At 40.6% G+C, this 9,315-nt stretch overlaps 2 pseudogenes; one reads left to right on the forward strand and one right to left on the reverse strand.

The window, feature by feature from the left end:
• Nucleotides 1-2,352: 2,352 nt before the first annotated feature.
• Nucleotides 2,353-7,972, reverse strand: Gm41522 (annotated as a pseudogene).
• Gm5679 (predicted gene 5679) lies at nucleotides 7,967-9,123 on the forward strand (annotated as a pseudogene).

The following is a 9,315-nucleotide window of genomic DNA, read 5'->3' on the forward strand; positions in this document are numbered from 1 at the left end:
AAACCTTTGATCCCAGCACTTGGGAGGCAGAAGCAGGTGGATCTCTGAGTTTGAAGCCAGCCTGGTGTACAGAGTGAGTTCCAGAACAGCTAAGTCAGCCCTTTAATTAGAGATTTTTCCCATTGAGTTTTTTTTTTTTTTTTTTTTTTTTTTTTTTTTTTTTTGGGTTTTTGAGACAGGGTTTCTCTGTGTAGCTCTGGCTGTCCTGGAACTCACTTTGTAGACCAGGCTGGCCTCGAACTCAGAAATCCGCCTGCCTCTGCCTCCCAAGTGCTGGGATTAAAGGCATGCGCCACCACGCCCGGCTCCCATTGAGTTCTTTTTTTTTTTAAAGATTTATTTATTATATGGAAGTACACTGTAGCTGTCTTCAGACACTCCAGAAGAGGGCGTCAGATCTTGTTACAGATGGTTGTGAGCCACCATGTGGTTGCTGGGATTTGAACTTCAGACCTTCGGAAAAGTAGTCGGGTGCTCTTACCCACTGAGCCATCTCACCAGCCCCCCATTGAGTTCTTATGTTAGTTACTTTTCTCAATTTTGACAGTTACCTAGCAAAACACCTTAAGGGAAGGATTTACCTTGGCTCACAGTTAAGGGTTTAACTCATGATAGTAGAGAAGGCATATTGGCCAGAGCATAATGTGGCAGTTGATTACAGAGTTCTCAGCCAGGAAGCAGAGGTAAATGGTGCTGTTAGCTCTCTGTCTTCCTTTCAGTCTAAACTCCTAGCCCGCAAGGATGGTACTGCCTACATTCAGGGTTGGTTTTTCCCATTCTCTTAAACATTATTATTATTATTAGAAACACTATATTCCCACATGTGTGTCCATGTATGTGTCCATAGAGATTCTAAATTCAATCAAGGTCACAATAAAAATTATAACCATCACAGTTCTAGACAGTGAAACTGAATTGCCTCCTGCTAATATTGTGGGATAATCTATCAACACATTAATTCACATTGTTCTTAGTGTATCTTCCAGCTTCCTCCTTCAAGTCATTAGCCATACTCTTAAGTGTTCCTTTCCAGGGGACACAGAAATAAAAAAACTACTCTTGTTTTTCTTAAGGGATAGCACTTTTCTTTTTAATTAAACAATTTTAGATTTTGATCATGTTCTTAGCTAGAGGTCAATTTTATTTCTTTTTGTTCTTCCCCAATAATCTTTTGAACTTCACATTGTAAATTGTTTCCATTGTTCTGAGAATTGACTAACCATATAATGTTTCATGGTATGTAACTCTCTGACTTTAAACCCATAACATCTCTGACCATACCCCATAACATATACCTTTCCCATGATCACAAAAATACTGCAAAGTTCTGGGGTTTTTTACATCACTTTCTCATTTGCCCTAAAAAAGTCATTCTGCCTCTGCTCTGAGCCACTTTCATTCTCCTACTCCTGAGAAGACTGTAAGGCTTGCATGGCTGTGATTTTTTTTTTCTTGTAACATCTCAGTGTTAGTTCCTGGTTTTTAATAGCATAACAGTTTTATAAAGGCCCTGTAATGAATACTTGAAAGTGTAACGACTTAAAGGAGGAGGCTAGAAATTTACAGTCTGTCTCTGGGGCTTGGAGGGAGTTAAAGGAAAGACAGCAATGAGGAAGTGGCGAAAAGCTGGAAAACCATGGGAAGATCACTGTTAGATAGAGCTTTCCCCCATCCACTCCCCCCCCCCCAAATTTCTGGGACTTCTTAGAAAGAGCCACTTTCCCTATTTAAATACTAACGAAGTAATTAACCTAACTGGACTATAGTTTCCCAAAATTATGCCATTATCTAAACATTACCTTCCAATTCAATGAGAAGTTTTCCTTCATCAGTTCATCAGTGGATTTTCTTTATCTTACTAGTAAAAGAAAGCTAACCTAGTTTAATTGTCATATACATACAAAAAATCCACAGTAATGGAATTGAGGAAAATTAAAGAATTAGTTACATATATTGGATGAGTAATTATTTGTAAACCCTTATAAGGAACACCCTTAGAATCAAGAGTGCAAAAACGGGGCCAGGAGCTGGCTCAATTGCTAACAGCTTGCTAGGCAAGCATAAAGACCTGAGTCCAATTTTCCGAACTCAGTTTTTAAAAGCCAGACATGGTAGTGCTTATAATTCCCACACTGGAGAAGATAAGACTTGCAGCTCACTGGCTAGCCAACTAAGAATACTTGGTGAGTTCCAGGCTAGTTTTTAAAAAACCATGTCTCGCCAGGTGGTGGTGGTGCATGCCTTTAATCCCAGCACTTGGGAGGCAGAGGCAGGCGGATTTCTGAGTTTGAGTTCAGCCTGGTCTACAAAGTGAGTTCCCGGACAGCCAGGGCTACACAGAGAAACCCTGTCTTGAAAACAAACAAACAAACAAACAACAACAACAACAACAAAAACCATGTCTCAAACAAACAAAACAGTAAATATCACCTAAGAATTACACCTAAGGTTGTCCTCTGATCTTTGAATGCACAGGCTTATGTGTACACAGGTACCCATGTGCATGAACATAGCAATGCATGCACATGAAAGACATGACAAAACAATAATTATTTACCTTAAGATAGGTAATTGTGACTTTTTTGGCATCTCTTATGAAATCTTAAACATCCAGATAAATTCTTGCCAAATTCCTCACACATTTCTCCATTTTGCTCCGGTAACATCTCTGAAGTCATACCTCTCTGGTCTAACTTTATAGGGAATACAATATTCACACATAAACATTCTGGAACTTCTTTCTCCATACAGGGCAGGGGAGATGGTTAATTTAGTATTGTGCTTATTACACAAGCATGAGGATCAAAATTTGATTCCTAGAATTCCTGAAAAGAGCCAAGTGTGGTAGCATGTACTTTTAAAGTCAGTACTTGGGAAGTGGAAATGGGTGTGGTGACAAACACTTCTAATCACAGCAGACTTGGGCAGATCTCTGAGTTTGACTCCAGCCTGGTCTACAAAGCAAGCTCCAGGACAGCCATGGATTCAGAAACATCCTGTCTTGAAACAAACAAACAAAAAATTGGCAAAGGTAGTAGGAGAAAGAAAAGGGGACTTGCGAGATACTTTAGTCAGTAAATGCCTAACATTCAAGCATAAAGACATGAGTTCCCAGCACCCCCTAAGAAGCTGCACACAATGGCATACTTGTAATACCAGTGCCGGAGAGGCAGACACACGGTGATCCCTGAGACTTGTTGGTCAGGCAGTCTAACCAAACCAGTGAGCTCCAGGTCTTAGTAAGAGACCCAATCTCAAAACAAGATAGTCTATTTCTAAGGAATAATACTTAAAGTTGACCTCTGGCTTCTACATGCATATGTACATACATATAGGGCCACATACAACATGTTTACCAGCACATATGTGAACATGTAGACACCAGCATACACCACAAAAAAAGCAAAAGGAAAGAAAGAAAGGGAAGGAAGGAAGGAAGGAAGGAAGGAAGGAAGGAAGGAAGAAAAAGGAAGGAAGAAAGAACAAGAGAGAAAAGGGAGAGAGAAAAGAGGGGTCTTTAGTAATTAGCCTTTGTGCAGTCTTCAATTGCATTGAGTGTCTTCATTATTGTTTGTTGGACTCTGCCACAAATAGAGAGACTGAAATTATGAAACAACTGGAATACATTGGGATGCCCCACCTTTGGCCAAGCTCTTCCTCTTTGGTTATCTCCTTAGACAACGCTGTTGGGGCGTGTAGCTCCTTTAATTCCACATCAGACATGAAGTATAATTGAAAAGCCTGGTCAAAGTCTTGCTGAGCCTGTATAAAAATGTAAAAACTCATGTTGAAAAGAGATTTCACATCTCCAGGCAGCTGGCTGAACAGGTTTTCCATCTGTACCACGTGTAGTCAGCTGTTCCATAGCCAGCTGCTCTATGGCAGGGGTAGCCTTTACATCTTCACTGTGGTAAACAGGAAGTGGTATATCTTCTCGAGAAATTGCTCCATCTCTGGGGTAGAGTGAGACATGGAATAAAAATAGAGATGGTTTGCTTCCTATTCCACTTATTACTCAAAGAATTAAAGTCAATTTATGTTAGTCATTCTAAATTAAGTTCTGTATAAAATAGGAAAAGGTTGTTGACTTTGTTATGATATACACCTGTCTTGAAAATGGAACCTGAAATTCCTCCTGCTTTAGATTTCCTCACAGAAGGCTAAAAAGATCAAAATATGGTAGAGAAGCTATAACCTAATATGTTTATAGCAGTTGGCAGACATTGATTACAGGATACTGTACAATTTGCCTTAGAACTATAAAGAATCCTAATATCTTCCTAGTTACTATAGTCATTTATGATTATTTAGCAGGTTACTGTCTTCATATTCTGCTTATCACTAAATTAATTCATAAAAAGAAAAAGATGAACACATCTACCCTGAGCCATAGAGGCCAGATATAGCTTAAGGATAATTATACATTGGGTTGCTTAGTGACAAATGTAAATTAAAAATGACAATGCCCAATTTATTATATTCAAAGGAATGAGACCCTAGTCTCAGAATTTTGAGTACTGTTCAGTGGATGAAAATTATCCGGCAATTACACTATGTGATATCTAAGTCTAGGCAGATCACAGTTGTCTTTATCTCACAGGGCTAAAATGTGTTGAATGTTATTAGCTATGAAATATCACCTCAAGAGCATCAGCCTTCTGCTGTTCAAATGATTATCCAGGAATCTGTATAGGACCTATGCCTTTTACAGAAAGAAATCTGGGTGGATTACCTGCCTTTCCTCTGCCAGTTTGTGTTTATGAGTCCATCCATAGAAATAAAACTTGGAAGCTGGACAAAGTGGCACATGCCTATAGCTCTAGCTCCTGCTGAGGCTGAAGGGGGAGAAAACATTACTCAACCCAAGAAGTTGAGGCAGCCTGGGTAACATAGCAAGACCCAATCTCAGAAAACAAGAAAAACAAAAGCAAGCCCCAGTGTTCATAAGGTTCCATGTCAGGCCTAAGTGAGGATGACCTCCAAATCTGTCTCCAGCACTCATGTCATTATATTCCTGGCATATCAGAGAATGGCAATTGCTGTAAAAGTAGAGCAGATGGAATCAACAGTGTCAACAAATTAACATGGAATATTCCTTATCCTAGGGCATGCTCCTTTGTAACTGAATGTGGCACTGCCAAGCCAGAAGTATTCTCTAATTACTGCATACATTAATATGAAGAGTAAAATTCCATTCCATTTCATATGTAGCTCACTTCTTAAAGGGGGGAAAGAAAATCCAGGCCAACCAGAGATTTTACTGGAGCAGAGCTCATCTTATGTAGGTCACGAGCCTCTGTGAATCCTTCAGCCTAGAAGATCACCAAAAGACATAGAAAAAGAAAACATGCCTTTAATTTTAGTAATACGGACTAGAAACCACTGATCTCACCAAAACTTCTCAAAACACTTGTGATGCAATATATTCACTCAGATGAGACTAAAAATGGATCATTTTGAAAAGAGCAGCCTTTTAAAACAGGTATCAATCTTCAAATCCTGTGTTCAGCATCCTGTGGAAGATGACTAGATAACAAATACAAAGCTTTCTCCATCTTCTCTAAACTAAACTGCTCTCTAGACAATATAATCTAGGGAAAGGAGTCACTCATTTATTACACAAATCTACTGTTGCAATTTTTATAGCCCAAATGTGCTTAACAACAGACAATGATCCAGTGATGGTGCCTGCTTTTCTTCTTTGCATTTCTTTAAGTTTGGCGTGTTCCTTCTCTCTCCTTTCCATCATGATTTTCATCTGCTTAATGCCAATCAAAGCCTTCTTCACCTCTCCTTCTACATCTGCCTCTCCTACCTCTGGAAGACCTAAAGGATATGTTTGGGCCAGGCAGTGGTGGCACACGCCTTTAATTCCAGCACTTGGGAGGCAGAGGCAGGCAAATTTCTGACTTTGAGGCCAGCCTAGTCCTCAGAGTGAGTGTTCCAGGACAGCCAGGGCTATACCCTGTCTTGAAAATAAATAAATTAATTAATTAATAAAATAAAATAAAACAGCATGTTTGTTTGGCATTTTGTTTGTTTGTTTGTTTGTTTTGTTTATTTCTTTTTTAACCTGATCATACTACAAAACAGTAACTTTGCCAGTTTTGGAAACTCTAAGTAGAGGCTTTTAGAATCTTTAGCTCTAAAGCACTCCATGACAAATTTGCCGCTCTGATGCATGCCTTCTCCTTCTCCTGAATAAATCTGAGCTTATTTGGTCTCAGTCTTGTCATTTTTCACAAGTTCTTTTTTCCTTTATCCATTTTTTTCTATCACTGGAGACTCAAGTAAGTTTTTATTTTAAAACAAATCTGAATTTTCTTGACAGTTTATATGAAATACCTAGCAGAGGACTTCAAATACAGTGAACAATTTCTCTTTTTCAGTTATACTTACCTCCCTAAAAGCCAACAGACTAAGAACATATGTCATATAACACAAGGTTCACTAGTAACCTAATAGAAGTCTCCTTTGTACCGTTAACTGGCCTTTGGTAAGTATACTTCCATTTTGATCTCTCTTTAGCCAGTGTGTCAAGAGATGGTTTCCTGACTTCAGCCATCTCAGGAACAAAATCCACCTTGCTAGCAGAGACAAAATTGAGTTCATATTCCCAGGCCCTGAAATTCAACTCCTATCCTTGCTTCTTCAGATATTTCATGTTTGTCTGTTAACCAGTAAAGGATTCAAAGAGGGAAATTGCCATTATTCGGTTATCTAACTAGGCACATAAGTCATAAATGTGTTTGCTACCTGTATTAATTGATTACATGCAGCTTGCCCACTACTTTGGGTCGGAGTCCAGAAGGGGACCTTCTTGGCAAGTTTCATCTGCATAATACAAAACATATGGATACGTGAATGCTATTTTATCTAGATGCTTGACATCATGAGAACTTGGTTTAAGTCCTGGAGAACATTTTACTGTGACATGTAATGAATATGCTTATCTTTCAATTGCAAGGCCCTATAAACATCAGCAGGACAGGCAAACATGCAAACAGAGCAGATAAGCCAAACATATTCTTCAGGTTTCCATCCGTAGCATCTGTCTCCTTCCGAGTAGGCGCACTGTCACAACATTTGAACCATAGCAGATACACAGAAAGCACCAAGAGCGGTGGCTGCATGGTCCAGTGTTCCTGTGAAGGGAAAACCAACCTGCTCTAATGCTTTCCTTGAGGCTACCCTCTTGAGCAGCAATTGAAAACACATGGTGCTCCAAAGCACTTTTCTGTCAATTTCTCTTTATTACTTTAAACAATTCAGGCTAAAATGTCTAGCACATGAAGACACATAAACTATCAGTTCAAAGCCAAACAAACTCATTTAGTCCTATTTCATTTACATTCTTCTTGACAGTTAAGTATGTGCATGAAGCTGGGCATGGTAGTACATAGACACTGGGGCAATAGTGTTGAGAATTTCAGGCAGCATGGGCCACATAGCAAGACCTGCCTCAATAACCACAACTATGATAATATCATGTGTGTGTGTACTAGAAAGCCAAGCCAATGAATAATAGGATTCATAGAACTATAGAGTGTAAATTTCATTGGCTTTTCTTATCAACAGTAAGGGTGTCTAAAGGCAGAATTGATGTATGTCATGGAGACTTTTGATGTCCAAAATTCCCAGTCTTCCTGTCTCCATATCCCATGTGCTTGGATTTTAGATGTAATAGAGTATTCTCATACTTCTTGCAAACCTATCACAACATACAATGTGCAGTTAAACTTTTCTGAAACAATGACCTCTCTTTTAAACATAGTTTATGAGCAGTTCTCTTTGATGTTTTTTGGGGACAAGAGATCATTCTGTAGCCCAGGCTATCCTAGACCTGTCTGTGTTGCTCAGATGGTCTTGAACCATGACAGTCCTGCCTCAGCCTCCCAAGTGCTGAGATTATACCTTCCAATGGTTTATACAGCTACCTCATCACCCACAAGAGTTTAGCAGACTCAGGTTCACAGTAAGGCCACTGGTACAGGCGATTTTTGAAGGGGGAAAAGCAACATGCTTTGCCTATGGACAGACAGGCAGTGGGAAGACACACACAATGGGTGGAGACCTGTCTGGTAAAAGTCAGAATACATCCAAAGGGATCTACACAATGGTTTCTCGGGATGTCTTCCTTCTGAAGAATCAGTCTCCATACTGGAACTTAAACCTGGAAGTTTATGTGATGTTCTTCGTGATCTACAATGGGAAGGTGTTTGATCTGTTCAACAAAAAGGCCAAGTTACATGTGCTGGAGGACAGCAGGCAGCAGGTGCAGGATGTGAGACTGCAGGAGTATCTGGTTACCTGTGCTGATGATGTCCTCAAGATGATCAACATGGGCAGCGCCTGCAGGACTTCTGGACAAATATTTGACAACTCCAATTTCTCCTGCTCCCTCCAGATTCTTCTTTGAGCTTAAGGGAGATTACATGGCAAATTCTCTTTGGTGGATCTGGCAGGGAATGAACGAGGGGCTGACATGTCTAGTGCTGACCGGCAGACTCACGTGGAGAGTGCAGAAATTGACAAGTCTCTCCGGGCTCTGAAGGAATGTATCCAGGCTCTGGGACAGAACAAGGCTCATACACCGCTCTGTGAGAGCTGCTGAGGACTTTGTTCATTGAGGAGAACTCAACATGACCACCATGATCTCACCAGGCATAAGCTCCTATGAATACATGTTAAACATGCTGAGATACACAGACAGAGTCAAGGAGCTAAGCCCCCACAGTGGGCCCAGTGGAGAGCAGTCGGTTCAGATGGGAACAGAAGTGATGGAAGCCAGCTCTAATGGGACTTCTCTGGCTGGCAATGAAGAGGAGGAGCTATCTTCCCAGGTGTCCAGCTTTAATGATGCCATGACTCAGATCAGGGCCCTGGAAGAGCTCAGGGAGATCACACAGCAAGGACCAAGCTGGCTTGAGCTCTCTGAGGTGACGGATCAGCCAGACTGTGACTTGGAGACCTTTGTGAACAAGCCAGAATCTGCCCTGACACAGCAGGCTAAGCAGGCTGTAAGCACTTCTCAGGCCTCCGAGAAGTCATCATGGCCTGCGCCTAGTCATGCAACTGGAAGAATAGGCTAACAAATAAATAAACAGTAAGAAACGGCACCAAAGATGACTTCAAATAAAGATCTGTTTGATAACACGCTAGCCTCTTCCCCTCCCCCCAAAACTTTGGGCACCTACTGGCTTTGGTTAGGAACTGAGTTAGACAGATTGGGTAAATGTCAGGTTCGGGACATCATGCCCAGGAAAGCTGGGGAGAGACGATCTTCTTTTCCTTGGTTTGGGGCAGGAAGAAGGA

This window comes from Mus musculus, chromosome 17 (assembly GCF_000001635.26).
Source record: "Mus musculus strain C57BL/6J chromosome 17, GRCm38.p6 C57BL/6J".
Lineage (NCBI taxonomy): Eukaryota > Metazoa > Chordata > Mammalia > Rodentia > Muridae > Mus > Mus musculus.